Source organism: Pinus tabuliformis, chromosome Q (genome assembly GCF_031772625.1).
Source record: "Pinus tabuliformis cultivar Carrire ecotype Pingquan chromosome Q, CPIR1, whole genome shotgun sequence".
Lineage (NCBI taxonomy): Eukaryota > Viridiplantae > Streptophyta > Pinopsida > Pinales > Pinaceae > Pinus > Pinus tabuliformis.
In genome coordinates, this window is record NC_142296.1 from 1,213,359,042 (window position 1) to 1,213,375,185 (window position 16,144).

The 16,144-nt window shown below is 37.8% G+C and overlaps 1 protein-coding gene across 4 annotated transcripts in view; it reads left to right on the forward strand.

The window, feature by feature from the left end:
* LOC149224141 (cytokinin hydroxylase-like) overlaps positions 1-16,144 on the forward strand; it is a 369,076-nt gene that overhangs the window by 72,802 nt on the left and 280,130 nt on the right. The window contains exon 1 of one of the 4 annotated variants that reach the window (XM_089383497.1): positions 4,579-4,636. The exons of the other annotated variants lie outside the window; for them this stretch is intronic. The gene's annotated coding sequence lies outside the window, so the exon portion shown is untranslated. Of the gene's footprint in view, positions 1-4,578; positions 4,637-16,144 lie in introns of those variants that run through there. 4 annotated transcript variants of the gene reach the window in all.

Below are 16,144 nucleotides of genomic sequence, written 5' to 3' on the forward strand. Positions count from 1 at the left end.
AAATGATTCGTTATGGTACAAAGATCACCTATACCTCTGTAAGAATTCCCAATTCAAACAAAATATTCTTACGAAATTTCACACCTCTCCCTTAGGGGGGCACTCAGGATTTTTTAAAACTTACCAAAGGGTTAAGATCCCAAGTCTATTACAACCTTTATCCATTCCAAGTCAACGTTGGGAGGAGGTTTCAATGGATTTTATCACAGGTTTACCCAAGTCTGAAGGAAAAAGTATCACCATGATGGTAGTTGATAGACTTACTAAGTATGCACATTTTTGTGCATTATCTTATCTATTTAAAGCCAATACAATTTCTACTGCATTTATGGAAACAATTCAAAAGCTACATAGAAACCCAAAGATTATTGTAAGCCATAGAGATCTCATTTTCACTGGAAATTTTCTGACAAAATTATTTTCTTGTCTGGGTACTCAGTTAGGTCATAACTCATATTATCATTCTCAATTTGATGGGAAAACTGAGACAATAAACAAATGTTTGAAAGGATATCCTCGTTGCTTTGTATCTGATAAACAAACACAATGGGTCAAATGGTTGCCTCTGGCTGAATGTTGGTATAGAACTTCCTTCCATACTGCAACAAAAATGACCCCATTTATGACACTTTATGGATATCATCCATCACCCATCACATCATATTTAAGAGAAAATTATAAGGTTCAAGCAGTGGAAGATCACATCGATCATCATCAGCAAGTTCTCCAACTCTTAAAGGATAACCTCACTTTGGCACAGAATAGAATGAAACAACAGGTAGATAAACATCAAATCGAAAGAAGTTTTGATGTAGGTGACTGGTTATTTCTACGTCTACAACCATACAAACAAATTCCCTTGAAGTAAGCTAAGAAGGATAATAAATTATCACCAAGGTATTATGGTCTGTACAAGGTGTTGCAAAAGATTGGTACTATAGCCTACAAATTGGAGCTTCCTGCAGCTTCCCGAGTGCACCCTGTTTTCCATGTTTCATGCTTAAAAAAGGTTATAGGTGACAAGCTCCCAGTTCAAACAATATTTCTAGAACTTGATGAGGAAGGAAAAATCATATTGGAACCTGAAGTAGTCACAGAAACAAGAACTTAAAAATCGATCAATTTCAGAGCATCTCATCAAGTGGAAGAACTTATCCGCTGAAGATTCAACATGGGAGGATAATAATTTTATACAGAAGCATAATTAACTACTCAAGCATTGTGGAAAACACTTTTTTGAAGGAGAGGGGTAGGTCCCTATAATACTAGTGTATCCCCTTATTAGTATTCTCATTATAGCCCTTAATGTTATTGTTGTGCCATGTGGTCCCCATAGTATTAGTATTGTGCCCCATATAAGCCCACTATTCTTATTATTGTGCCCTAACATTATTATTGTTATGTCAGCCCTGATTATATTGTGGCCCCTTAGACTCCTTATATAAAGGAGGTCTTATAATTTGTATCATCCAATAATTGTTCATTTGTGTAATGTAAAGGAGGTTGCCCCCTTGAAGAGGATGATTTTGAAGTCGCTGATCTATCTTTTCTTATAATTTGTGAGTTGGTTTCATAACAAACACGTGGGAATGTACTTAATATCTGATCATTAGAAGCTCGGTATGTTATTACCCTTTCCCCATCAAAACATTTGATTTTTGACATTTCTTTGAATGTGTTTAAGCCAAGAAAGGAATAGGATAACCCATGTTAAACTGAGATAAGTGACAAAGCTAGGGTGATACTTATGATAAATCAAAACTTCTTGAAGGGCTAGGTTATATTCTAAAAGCTAGACCTAGACAAAGAAGCTGAAGTTCATCCAATGTGTCGCCAAGTTTTGTTGTTGTTACAACATCCTCAAAAAGTTTGGCGATGTTTAAATTTTGGAGCCTAACTTCCATCATGCGAAGTGTCTCTTTTGGTTTTCAAGTGTTATTTTATGTTTATGTACATCTTTCAAGTGTCCATGCCCCTCCTAAGTCTTTTCTGATCATTAAGATTAATTATAACACACTTTTGAGTCGTAGCACACGTTCTAGTCACAAATGACTTTTGTGTCACAACTACTCATACTTCACCTCTAGAACTTCAAGATTGTTTGTGAAGATGTGCTTTTATGTATATTTCTTAGCCTTGGGCCCTGTTTGAGTTGTATTGATGAGTTGAGATGTGTAAACCTTGATCTTTCTCCTAACTCTTTGTGTTTTTCCATGTTGTACCCTTCTATACTTAGTCATTTTTATTACCTTGCAACTCCTCTCTAGTCTCGGAAGAGCACATTGCACACTTCTAGAGCCTAGTAGTGACCCTCCTTGTTAGCTAGAAATGTGTCGTGCACCATTCTTGGACTCCTCTCTCTCTGTTACGTTGAATACTGTAACTAGTGTCGATCTTCATAATTGTGTTTGAGTCATGATGTAATGTATTTGTCAAATGAAATAAAAATGAATTTTATTATTAATGAAATTAACTTATTAAAGCATGGGTTTCATGCTTGGGTCAATGGCTTATAGGTAAAATCCTCCATTGTAGCCTTCTAAGGTTTATGTTAAGTTTCCTTGTCCATGTCATAATGTAATAGACCCTTCTTGGGCTTTGTCGGTCAAGAAAGAAATTAATTTTTATGTAAAATAGGTCATTTAGGCCTCCTCCATCATGTTGGCCTCAACCTAGCCAAGTTGGCCTAATTGAAGTGTATAATATACTATATAAAGGTAGCACCTTGACCTCCTTTGGAACACATTACCAACTAGTTCGATCTGCAGTTGTTGGAGGAAAAGGAAGGGTGTGAAATTCAAGGAACAGGAAGAAAACCCCAGCGAAGAAGAAGGAGGTCTTTGTCAAGCATAAGAAATCGATTTTTCTCTCTCTGTATCACACGTGTAAAGTTACTGGGTTTCTGGAAGGGTTGAAATTATGAAGCTGTTGGGGTTGAAAATTCTGGATTGTTGTTGGGTTAAAGCTCTTGGAATAGAAGATACTATTAAATTTTGTTGAATAATCTTGGAAGGATGACTTGATGGAGGAGAAATGTCTTTTGGGTCTAAGGTATTGGTCTATTTCAATTTTATTTAATAGTGGAAGACTTTGACTAGATTTTCCCTTATAAAGGGCTTTTAGCCCTGACCGAGTGCCTATATTTGGTGTCCCTGATCTTCTTGTTTTGGTTTGATGATTCCTTGATGGAGAAGATAAAATAAGATCATAAACAAAGTTAATAACAACACAAGAATATCACAATTAATTATCAATATAAGAAAATATTTCTTCCTTTCTGATTTTCTAACATGGTATCAGAGCTAAGGTGAAGAAGGAAGAAAAGAGTAGCTTGAAGAGCTATTGAAGAAAAATGGGATCAAAAGAAAGTTATTAAGGAAAATGATTATATAAGGAAAGAAGTACATTATTTATAGGAAATATGTCAACTACAATGAAGGGTTAACACAAGCTAGAAGAAGCCTCCAACTACAGGGCATGAAAAAAGAGGATATATCTTATCCTGCTAAGCACAAAGTTTTGGATCTTGTTCAAGGAAAAGTAAAGAAGCCTTTAGATGATGCAAGAAACGAGAAGTTTAGAGAAACTGAAATCTTGGCCATGAATATGATAGTAGATGGGATAAAGGACAATATAATTCCATACATATCTAACATAAAAATTTCTCAAGAAATTTATGAAGCTCTTTCTAAGTTATTCACCATCAAGTACATTGGTCAAATAGATAGCCTCAAGAATGAACTAAGGACAATAAGGATGACAAGTGATCATACTGTGTCATCATATTTTGTAAGGATATCTAAAATAAGATATGAACTCCAAGCAATAGATGAAGTTGTACCATAAAAGGAACTCGTGATTGCTGCACTTATAGGTCTACCGAAAGCATGGAGCTCATTTGAATCAAGAATTAATAGTTGAAAAGACAAACCTACCTTTGAACAAATGTGAATGCATGCATTCAATAATAAGCCCACATATCATTAGTAAACAAAAATAATGATGATGAAGAAGACAACACCTCTAATTCCTATTCTTCTCATCACAAGAAGAAGGGAACATTCAAGAAGTTCAAATGACTAAGGAAGAAAGTTGACCTATCTGTGATTGGCTGCTACAAATTTCACAAGATGGGTCATTACAAACGTCATTGTCCTAAATATCCAAGGAATAATGAGAGAGTAAGAGAAAATGTGAATGTTGTTAATGAAGCTCCATCAAATAAGAACAATACTAAAGATTCCAAAGTCAAAGAAATATTTCCCAAAGACTCATAGGGAATACTATCCATCACATATTTCCCAAAGCTTTGATTTCTAGATTTTGTAGGTCTAATATGACTTGTTAGAACATTTTTGAATTATTTTGATAAGTTGTAGGTGTTCCTAATAAATATTAGATTAAGAGGGAACCTTCCCCATTTTACCAAAATATAAGTATCTTGTTCCTTATTTCCTCTTTTTTGTTTGGTTTCTTCATCATATTGAGATTCGTTTGTATTGCATGCTAATAACCTTTTCTTTATATTTTCCTTGGGAAGGAAATATTGCAGAATACAGAAAGGTTATGGGGAGACTTGAAGCATGGAAGAAGTTCTATTGCAAATAAAATACTTCAAGAATTGATGTCCTACAAGGTTTGTTAAAAGAAAAACTCAAGGTATGTCTTAAACTACAAGCTTTGTTACAAGGTTCTTTTAATATAAAAGGTATGACCATTCTTCTTTTAAAATTTGCTTTATATTACTGACATCTTTATGTTGAGGGTTTTGAATCACAAATATTCTTATTCGGGTGATTAATCATTAGATTGAATCTACCCTCGTTATACTATCTCTTGTTGTTTGATCATTTTTGTGAAACCCTAACGTTTAGGGTTCATTGTAAAACCCCAGCCTCCTTTCGCTAAGGGTATATCAACATTGAATAATGAAACCCTAAATTTACTTAGGGTTTGTTGATAAAGTCTAGAAATCATATTCTTTTGATGCTTAGGATTTTGATAATGTCATAATAAAACCTTAGTTCTTTATGTTTTGCTATTAATGTCTATGTTATATAATGAAACCCTAGATATTTAGGGTTTGGAAAATTAGGGTGCATAAACAGAGCCCTTGTAACTAGATCATAGGAATGAAAACCTAGGTATATATTTGTCCATATGATTGAAACCCTAGGTTGGTCAAAATTATTGTATATCTAACTTTGTTGTATTGATGTTTATGTCTTGGGTTTACCTAATTGATATTGATGTGAATGTTAGTGCATCCTAGATATGTATATGCGAGTATGCTAACTTAGGTTTTTAGCTTGTAAAATCTAGGGTTTTTAACAAAACCATAGTATAGGTTGATATTTTAGGTCACGAGGATAGTGGTTTCGATTATTGATATCATTTAGCCTTGATTATAAAATCTAGGGTTTGCAACAAACCCTAGTAAAGTGTAACATGTAATTATAAAACGCATATTGTTGAAACATTAGATTTATAGTACTAGGATTAAATTGTTAATTTGGTTGAATGTAAGGCTTTTCATCTCAAATATTAATTATAAGGTTTATGAAAAAACCATAGAAAGAAGTTGAAGTCTAGTGTGTAAACATATGTAACGTTTGTTGATTATGAACCTAACTAGGTTTAGGTATTTGATGTTTAAAGTTTGCATGTTTTGATGCTTCCATTGTAATGATATGATCTTGATATAGTTAATTTGATATTTGTATTTGTTTGTACTTTCTATTAATGTTTTGTAGGTACACAATCTTCAATATTTTAAAGATTTTCAAAATAAAAGATGGTGATAATCACGATGAAGGAATTTGATTAAGATGACCTTGATGCCATGAGAAAGAATGAATCCTTGAAAGGATAAAGGTACTCTAATATTAAAGAAGGAATTTGTTGAGGTCCCTAAGTTGAGAGGGAGCTTGGATATATCTCCCAAGTTAAGAGGGAGGAGATATTATGAAAGTCATAAGTAAATACCTTGAAGAAATAGTGAAACTGAAGAATGACTGAAAGCGATACAAATGGATTTGCAAACAAAGGATTTGAGAAGTACTAAGGTTGTATTTGGTGTTACTTAATAAGTGAAAGAAGAAATCTTCTGACAAGATGTATCGAGGAAACTTAATATGAGTAGCATCAAAATGATTGAGGACCCCAAATGTTTGTGTTTACTTGTACATATATTGAAATTTTATTACTGATTGGGGTTGTGATTATGTAGGATGTCTCCGTAAAAATGTTGAAACTTTGAAGAATGGTTGGAAGTGCTAGATATATATATGATTTAGTTGATAGGGAGAGATGGATAATCTTATGGAAATATGCTTGGGAGGACATCTAGCTGGCCTATGTTTTGATTTCTAGATCCTAAAGTATGGAGGGTGGCATTGGTCATGGAGCTCTGACCTTAGATATGCGCCTAGATCCCTGGATTGGTGATAAAGCTTAAAATCCTGATGGTACCTAGAGTGGCTAAAGATTGAGTTCACGTTAGTCTCGCCCAATTAGAGTACCTTGGTTAGGGATCTAATATGTGGCACTGTGTGTGTTGTGAATCTTCATAGAGTATATCACTTTGAGATATTCCATGTACCTCTATATATATGACATTATGAATACCTCCCTAGTTAATATGGAGTGTTGAAGAATTTAACTAGTGTCAATCTTCATAAGTGTGCTTGAGTCATGATGTAATTTATTTTTCAAATGAAAGGAAAAGGAATTTTATTATTAAAGAAATTGACTTACTAAAGCATGGGTTTCATGCTTGGGTCAATGGTTTATAGTTCAAATCCTCCATTGTAGGATTCTAGGGTTTATGTTAAGTATCCTTGTCCATGTCTTAATGTAATAGACCCTTCTCGGGCTTTATTTATCAAGAAATATATATTTTTTTAATGTAAAATATGTCATTTATGCCTCCTACACCAAGTTGGTCTCAACTTGTACAAGTTAGCTTAATTGAGGGGAAAAATCTACTATATAAAGGAAACAAATCGACCTCATTTGGAACACACACCAACAAGTTCGATATGCATCTATTTGAGGCAGAAAAGGGTGTGAAATTCAATGACGAGGAAGGAAAACCTAGCGAAGAAGAAGGAGATCTTTGTAAAGCATAAGAAGTCAAATTTTCTCTCTCTATCTCACATGTCTGAAATTACTAGGTTGCTCGAAGGGCCAAAATTTTCAAGTTGTTGGGGTCGAAATTATAGGTTGAAATTTTGAAGTTGTTGGGGTACGAAATTTTGGATTGTTGTTGGGCTGAAGATGTTGGACAAGAAGTGACTACTAAAGTTTGTTGAATAATCTTGGAAGGTTGACATGGTGAAGAAGAAACTTCTTTTAGGTCTAAGGACTTGGTCTATTTCAATTTTATTTATTAGTGGAAGAGTTTGACTAGGATTTCCCGTATAAAGACATTTTAACCCTGGTTGAGTCCCTATATCTGGTGTCCCTGATCTTCATATTTTTATTTGATCATTTCTTGATGAAAGTAAGATATTATTTACACAATAATATCACAAGTAATTATCAATATAATAAAATCTTCTTGCCTTTCTGATTTTCTAACATCTTGTGCACTACGCAATTCAGCAAGCCCCTTTTCCTTGCTTCTTAATCTTTCTCCTTATGTTAGTCTTGCCTCTAGCTCCTAGTGTAGTGAACTGCACACTTCTAGTGGGAAGCGATGCCCCTCCTTGTGCCTTGGAACTGTGCCCTACACCCTCCTTCTAGACTCGACCTTCCTCCCTAGCGCATGGAACAATCCTAGTGAATAGTACCTACAGCCTTGCCTCTTCGAAGTGTTCCATGAACTCACCTTTCCTCCTCTTACTCTAGAGTTGTGCATGGCATATTGTATTACCTACATTCTTATCTCCTGCAAGTGCACTCTAAGCGCAGAGGGCCCCTCTCCCTCTCCCCCTTGCTCATTGTGGATCCACAGTCGGTACATTGCATGAATCATCATAGAGTAGTAGATTTTTGGTCTAATGTTTGATTTCCATGAGTGATCCATAGCTATAGGTGTTCTCAGTAAGCATGGAATTTTTTTTTTGAGGAGATCTATCAAGAGAAGTTGTCCAAGGAACCATTTTGAAGACAAAGGCATAAAGGCTCCATATTGTGAAATTTAAAGGAATGATGGAATGTGATGATCAAAGTGACCCATGAAGACTCCATAATCTCTCTAGACCATTTAGAGGGTAGAAGAAAACTACAGTGCAAGACGTGTTACAAGTATTGAATACATAGTGGGAATTTGGTCGCTTCTCAAAGAACTTCATGTTATAATTCACCAAGTTCCAAGTCATCAATGTCAATGACTTCTCTTTGTTGTTGTCGTCATCAATTTTTGAAAATATTGTAAATGCAAATATGTGGAAGTCCATGTTATAGATATTTTTGGGCACTGCAAGCCCAATCATACGTCCATAAACCAAGGGCTCCTAAGTCCTTAGAAGTGTTGTTCCATACCCTAAAAGAACAAGGTCAGCTGATTACATCATCTCCCAGAAGTTCTCCACAGGAAACTGCTCAGAACTGGTCAAAACTGGACCATACAGGTTGCTCAGTGCTAAGGGTGTGATACATCCCACCTGCCCAGTGTAAAGGGTGCGATGCCATACCAAAAATCCCTTCTGTAGGGTGCGATGGGCGAGAGTGGACAAATGGAAGAGACAGTTTGCAAGGTGGATGATCATAGAATCTTCTAGAAACTTCTCGTATGACACTTGCTTCTCTGAATTCACCCAGGGATGAGTAGGAGATCATCAATCTCCAAGTAGAATCAAGAACTCTCAGAGAGAAGACACTAATCAAAATCCCAGAAGCTGACTCACCCCCCTACAATCATCTATATATGGATCCCTCATCCCAAAGATCTAGAGGCTGGAATTTTGTACCTTGTTAGGAAGTGTTGTTGGTTTCTTGGTGGAACATCATACTGTTGGGTGATCTAAGCTTTTCATGAGGTGAAAGAAGGGCTTTCATGCTGGAGGATGAAGACGGGTCAGAACAATTGGTTGTAATCCTCTTTGCTATTCTTGATATTAATAAAGCTATTCAAGTTTTCCTCCACATTCTTGTATGTTTGATGATATATGCATTTGTGTGGTCAATATATATCTGGTCCTATATTGTTTATGATTGTAGATCTCTGTTCTTCGATAGTATTATGCTGCTTTGATCCCACAAGTGCTCTTTGAAGCTGGGTAGACGAAGAAGAGGCGGCAAGGATCTATCAGAAGGGAGAGGAACCGAGCAAGGAACCAAGCACTAAGGTTGGTGTCCTTCATTCCCCTCTTATCTACTTCTCATAAAGGAAAATGAAAGTAGTTTTAGTTTGTTTGTTTCTAAGATAGCTACCAGTCTTAGTGGGACTAGCAACTCCGAGTGGACACTAGATTTCCCGATAACAAAATGGTGACTCCGCTGGGGAGCGAATAGATTGTTTGCTTGTCTATATTTGTTTGTTTTATAAACTTACAGATGGATATTGAAGTCAAGCCAGCTAGCCTTCGAACTGCATTTGGTATGCAAGTGCAAAGTAGATAATGCTGCTTCAGTGTATCTCTGGGTTTTGTTTATAAACTGAAAAATTGATTTGCAAACTTTCTAATTGCCCTAGTGGTGGCTCTAGTAACCTCATTAGATCATCCCCTGTGATTTCTATTTACTGTACATCACTTGCTTGGCCTAAATCCCTGAACTGAGTTGCAAACTATGACCCGGAACCAAGTTGAAGTCTCATCCCTGGACCATCGCACCTTCTCCTCATGGGAATTTGGATGCATCGCACTTCCCATGGGCAGTAGGTGCGCTGCATCGCACTTTCCCTGTGTTATAGGTGCGCTGATCAGACAAGACCTCTTCTGCTCTCAGATTTTGGTTTCTGTGTTCACTCTCTTTAGCTTTATTCAGGAGTTTTGCTGTCTGTGATCAGTATACCACTGTAGAAACCCCCTTCCTTCCATCATTCCGCCTCCATTTTGTAAAGAACTGTGAATGTTTTTATGTATTTTGTGCCATTTTCAGTTCTCTTTTACAAAGAAGTAGCATAATCGAACTGTCGTCTTCTGATTTGAAAGTGTCGCAAGTGTTGTTTTCAGTCAAAGAAAAGAATTCTATTGTTCTTGATGGTCGATTATACAATTACTCTTGTATTTGATTTGAATTAGTAGTTTTTCAAGTGTCGAAAGTAGTTTTCAATTCAAAATAGCAAAGTGTCATCGTTATCTTCCTTTCGTTTTGGAAGAGAAATTTGTTAGTATTGTCGCTTTGAAAAGATAATTCAGATTTGTACTTAGCATTCTTCTTGTCATTCACACATTAAGAAAGCTGAAAACAAATACATGCATGTGCATTTGCATTTAGACTACTTGTTGGTTTGATTTAGGATAGTGCATCTAGTGTGTGCTCTCTTCTCTATGTTGAAAGAATATCATCTCTCTTTCTTTAGTAGCTAGGATTTTCATTGCAAAAAGAAGATTAAACGATTGTTTGTCATCTTAGATTGCATTTTAGGAATTATATGTACATCACGCGGTTAACCTGAAAGGCAAATTTCTTTAAAAATATCAACTACAAAATAAATTCAATGAACATAAAAACGCTTTGGAACCTAACACACAACATCTAGAAGTCTAGGCTAGAGACGTATTCCGGCGTCGTAAAGCTTGGTAACTGTCGCTTTCACTATTGGTTGGGTGATTCCTCCTCTTTGAGATGACAAGTGCTAGTACGGACTTGTGCTCCCACGTACCGTCAAGTATATATTGGGAGACCACAATAGGCTATATCCTTTATCCATAGGAAGCCGTGTCTGTTGCCCTATCGATCGCAATGCACTGAACACAACATTTAGGAAGATTGACTGTCATATCGTAAAAAGTATTCTGTAGTTTTGCGATTGGTTTGGTAATCCCTCTATCTAGATTTCTAGAGTAGTCTCTTTCGTTCCTTTTCAGACTCCTTAACGGAAAAGGTCCATCTGAGCACTTGTCACTTCAGGCTCATTAAAAATCAAAGGCGACTAGAGCCATCTTTTATTTTTTCTCGACTCTTAAAAATTGAAAAAACAAGTTGTGTCAAAGCGTCTAAAATTTATTTTAATCGAAATAATATCACCATTCCAACGTTGGTCTTAGGTTGAGGAAAATGGAGTCCACCAACCAAGGATTTCCCCTTGGAGGAAATCCTATTCCTTTCTCCTCTTGGGGAGATGTTGGTGCACCTCATATGGTCACATTGTCACTTCCAGGATTGACGATTGGCTTGCCAATATGGCTCTTCTCGACCTCCGTTGTTCAAAACACCATGATTCCTGAATAATCGAGTCAAAAACTAGATGATACTAAAGTTACCCCCCAACCTTCTACTTCATCTGATTCTCCCTATCCTCCTTCCTCTTCACTTGATAAAGCTGATAAGGCCAAAAATCAAGTAACTAAGAAGGAGAAGAAGGGGAAGGAGAAGAAAGAGAAGAAAGAGAAGAAGAAGAAGGAGCCGAAGGCAAAAAGGGGTAACCGAGCATCGTCTAGTGAAAATCCACACACTGCATCGTCCAAGCCTAAATCTCCATGTGTCATTTGTAAAGGAGACCACTATCATCGAGATTGTCCTTGCATCCCTCAGATCTTAAGGGACTGGTCTCCTCGTTTGCACAATCCGGTGTCATTAACCTCTGAAGATCATGTTGGAAGTACACCATCAACTAGTGAAAGCGAAGCATTTGGACAAAAATGGAAATGTAAATTTCCTTGTAAACTGTGTGAAGGCGATCACGTCGTCCACCGTTGTCCCTTCCTAGATGAAGCTAAAAGATTCTTGGATGACCGTCCTGCTTCACCGCTACCGCTTCCTTCTGAATACAAGAAACTCTTGCTGAGTCCATCACTAGTTGAAAATGTGACTGACACACGATTGTGGTCAGTAGAAGCATCTATCATTGAAGATAAACCCGTTGAATCCATACCAGACAAAAGTCAAAACGTTGAGGCGGCAGTCGGCCCGGTCTTGTCTTCGGAAGGTCCATCTTCAGATGACACAATCATCGAAGAGAATGAGAATAACACCATTCAAATTCTTTTCGTAAACATAGACTCCGATGAACATGGGGGCAGTCTACCCGTTCCTTTACTGTAAGAAGGAAGTTCGTCAGAGTCATATCCCGCCATCTATTCGGTCCCACCTCCAAGCAACCTAGTCGTTTCCTTCGATTGGAATCTACTAGGCAGACCCCGAGTACTAGCTAATGTGCCATTCCAAATCATTGTACAAGCTTACAAAATGATCATGGTCGGTACCATCATAGATGAAGGGGCTTCTGTGAGTATCCTTTCCTCAACTGCTTGGGAAGCGCTTGGCTCGCCATTGCTTCTGCCTGAGATGAGAAATCTGATAGGCTTCGACAAAGGAACCAGTCGACCGTTAGGGATCCTTCCTAGTGTGCCCATAAAGTTGATAAGGAAAACCGTTTACATGAACATAGTGGTAGTCCGAGGACCTCTAGATTATAATCTACTCCTTGGGTGCGACTATATTTATAGCATGGGAGCCATTGTCTCCTCACTCTCTAGAGTAATGTGTTTTCCGCATGAAGGCAGAGTGGTCAAGCTCATAGACCAGTTTTCGTTCCCCCACTCACACATAGCTAATAGTCAAATACCATACCTAAATGGTCTTTTCACGCAATGAATGTCTCATCAATCTCCAGTCCGTCCACCAGAAGAGCGCGAGTGATTCGGGAGGACATGACTGAAACCTAGGGGGCATGCACCCTGGTCTGTTTCGGCAGGAGAACCTTGGGTATAGGGTAGGTTTCCGCGGAGGATATATGACTAGTCTGACACACCTGTCTGTTTAGGAAAATGGGATTAGACTGGAAGAAGATTCCTTCATCAAAGTTATGTGAGTGGAGGCGACCGCGCCACTCACCTTTGTCTATTTCAGTAGACATCGCCAAGGAAGTGTTTTGTCTACAATGCGGATGGAGAAATCCTATGGTAACCTGGAAACTCTACTTCGTTATGCTTGGGGGCATGCAAACCTTTTTGACTGAAAGTAAAGAGCGACCATTTATTTTCATAGTTTGTAGTTTCTCAACCCTTTAAACTCGTAGGATTGGTCGTTCCTAGCTTTCATAATGAAAGGATCCAGAGCAAAGTTTCGAATGGTGCAAGCTCCCTAAAAATTGAACCTATCGATGAGACATCCTTATTATACGACTGGCACGAGCAGTTTTATGCGAAGTTCAAGCTTGTTAAAAATTAAACCTTAGCAATGAGAAAACGTTCCCCTAGAGTTTAAGCTCATTAAAAAATGAACCAATTTCCGGTAAATAACCATTGTGAATGCATTATCATCAGCTTTTGAGCCCTAGTCATGTTCTTACCATCACCTCAACTCCATTTTAGCCGATCATTCACCTCCATTTGATTGTTTACCCCTTTTGAGGAATAGTTGCGAAGAGTGATCCTATTAACCATCCTTGTGACACTGCCGTGATTGGAAAATTCCAAACCTTACTTGGAATCAGCTGCTACCTGAAATTATCACTCGTTCCTCAAAAAATGAGTCTCCTTTAAGCTCTTTTCATCTGACTCGTAAAATATGAAAAGATAGCCGAGAAATTGGCATCTCCAGCTCGTTAAAGCTACCAGAAGTGCTATCCCTCCTCTAGATTTTAATCTTTTTGGACCTGAGGGATTATTACACAGAAAGATCGAGCGCATGTTTTGTTCGGCTCGTTAAAATTATCGAAAATTCATCTCTTTCATATTATTTTATACTTTTTCGGACTTAAGGGATTATATGACGAAAAAGGATTATTGGAGTTTTATTTACGTCCCTTTCAGACTCTCTAAAATTGAAAAGGACCGAGTTATCTTTGTCGTTAAACTCGTTAAAACCGAATAGCGACAAACTTGTCCATATGAACAAGAATGAGTTTCACTGTCGCTAGGCTCGTTAAAACATAGCGACGGGTTTGCCCAAAGGGAAAATTATAGAACAAGAATATGTTATCCTCCTCAATATTGACAAAAATAAAGAGGTACTGGTCAGCAATGACTAGGGAAAAATTGGGAAGAAAACGTGAAGAAACTTTATTGGTAGCAAGTCGCTCTTGAACATGACACTTTCACTCTGCATCCGAGTCGGGTTGGGTTGTTCTGTTCACTGGTCATATCACCATTGGTCCACCACACCATCCATATTTGGGGTTAACGCTACCAATCTATGTCAGTGTCGTCGGTATGTTCAAGAGAAGTCGCTCAGAGAATTTACCCGTGTCTCATCCGCTGTAATACATTCACGCTCCATTCTTTCATGACTGCCACCCTGAACCCTGTATCATCAGATCGTTTTCACCTCCAAAATCATTTACTCTATTCCATGTCGTAGATGTGGGATTAATTAAGGCCCTCCTACGACAGGTCGCTTCTTGTCGACATCGGCTCATTATCCAAGAAGTCGACCTAGGAACAAACCTTTCAGTACTTTGAAGCTTGCATGCCTCAATGGCAAGTTTCTCACTTCCGACGACAGGTTTACATCAGTGGCCTTCGACTGAAAGATTTTGCGTGGTGTTCGACACCAAGTCCTTTTTCACACCACACGAATTGTACTATAGTACCTTGAGGGTCATCATCATTATCGGTGATTCCTCTCACGCTTGTTAACAACTTACATCATTGGCTGGTAATCAGGCGATGTCTTTCCATGTTCGACTCTAGAACATCTTTCACATGGATCGACTTGTACTCCAAGTGAAGATTGGAAGAGTTTGAAGACCCTGGATCTAGTTTCATCCATTCGAGCTGCGATATATTCAGGAAAATAAAGACATCAATATACATTGTTGTTTCACAGATGATCATCTGAATCAAAGGATGATGACTCTATCAGAATCATCAGTCTCCCGCACAGACGGTTGTCTGTCTTATGTACATGAAAATGAATTTATAAAGCTGAGCATGGGAATGCCTGCCTCAGCTAGATCATGAAAAATATTATGAAGATAATGTATTGTATTGTATCTTATTACAAGTCGCCTTCCAGCTCGAAAAAACTTTGGATCCTCATGATAAAGCATTTCACCCGACATCAAAAGATTAACGACCTCATGCTTTAGGGGGCAACTGTTATAGACATTTTTGGGCACTGCAACCCCAATCATACATTTCCATAAACGAAGGGCTCCTAAGTCCTTAGAAGTGTTGTTCCATACCCTAAAAGAACAAGGTCAGATGATTACATCATCTCCCAGAAGTTCTCCACAGGAAACTGCTCAACACTAGTCAAAACTGGACCATACAGGGTACTTAGTGCTAAGGGTGCGATGCATCCCACCTGACCAGTGTAAAGGGTGCGATGCATACTAAAAAGCCCTTCTGTAGGGTGCGATGGGCGAGAGTGGACAAATGGCAGAGATAGTTTGTGAGCTGGATGATCATAGAATCTTCCAGAAACTTCTCCTATGACACTTGCCTCTCTGAATTCGCCCAGGGATGAGTAGGAGATCATCAATCTCCAAGTGGAATCAAGAACTATCAGAGAGAAGACACTAATTAAAATCCTAGAAGCTGACTCACCCCCCTGCAATAATTTATATATGGATCCCTCATCCCAGAGATCCAGAGGCTAGAATTTTGTACCTTGTAAGGAAGTGCTGTTGGTTTCTTGGTGGAACATCATAGTGTTGGGTGATCTAAGCTTTTCATGAGGTGAAAGAAGGGCTTTCATGCTGGAGGATGACGCTAGGTCAGAACAATTGGTTGTAATCCTCTTTGCTATTCTTGATATTAATAAAGCTATTCAAGTTTTCCTCCACATTCTTGTATGTTTGATGATATATGCATTTGTGTGGTCAATATATATCTGGTCCTATATTGTTTATGATTGTAGATCTCTGTTCTTCGATAGTATTATGCTGCTTTGATCCCACAAGTGCTCTTTGAAGCTGGGTAGATGAAGGAGAGGTGGCAAGGATCTGTTAGAAGGGAGAGGAACTGAGCAAGGAACCAAGCACAAGACTGAGGTTGGTGTCCTTCATTCCCCTCTTATCTACTTCTCATAAAGGAAAACGAAATTAGTTTTAGTTTGTTTGTTTCTAAGATAGCTACCAGTCTTA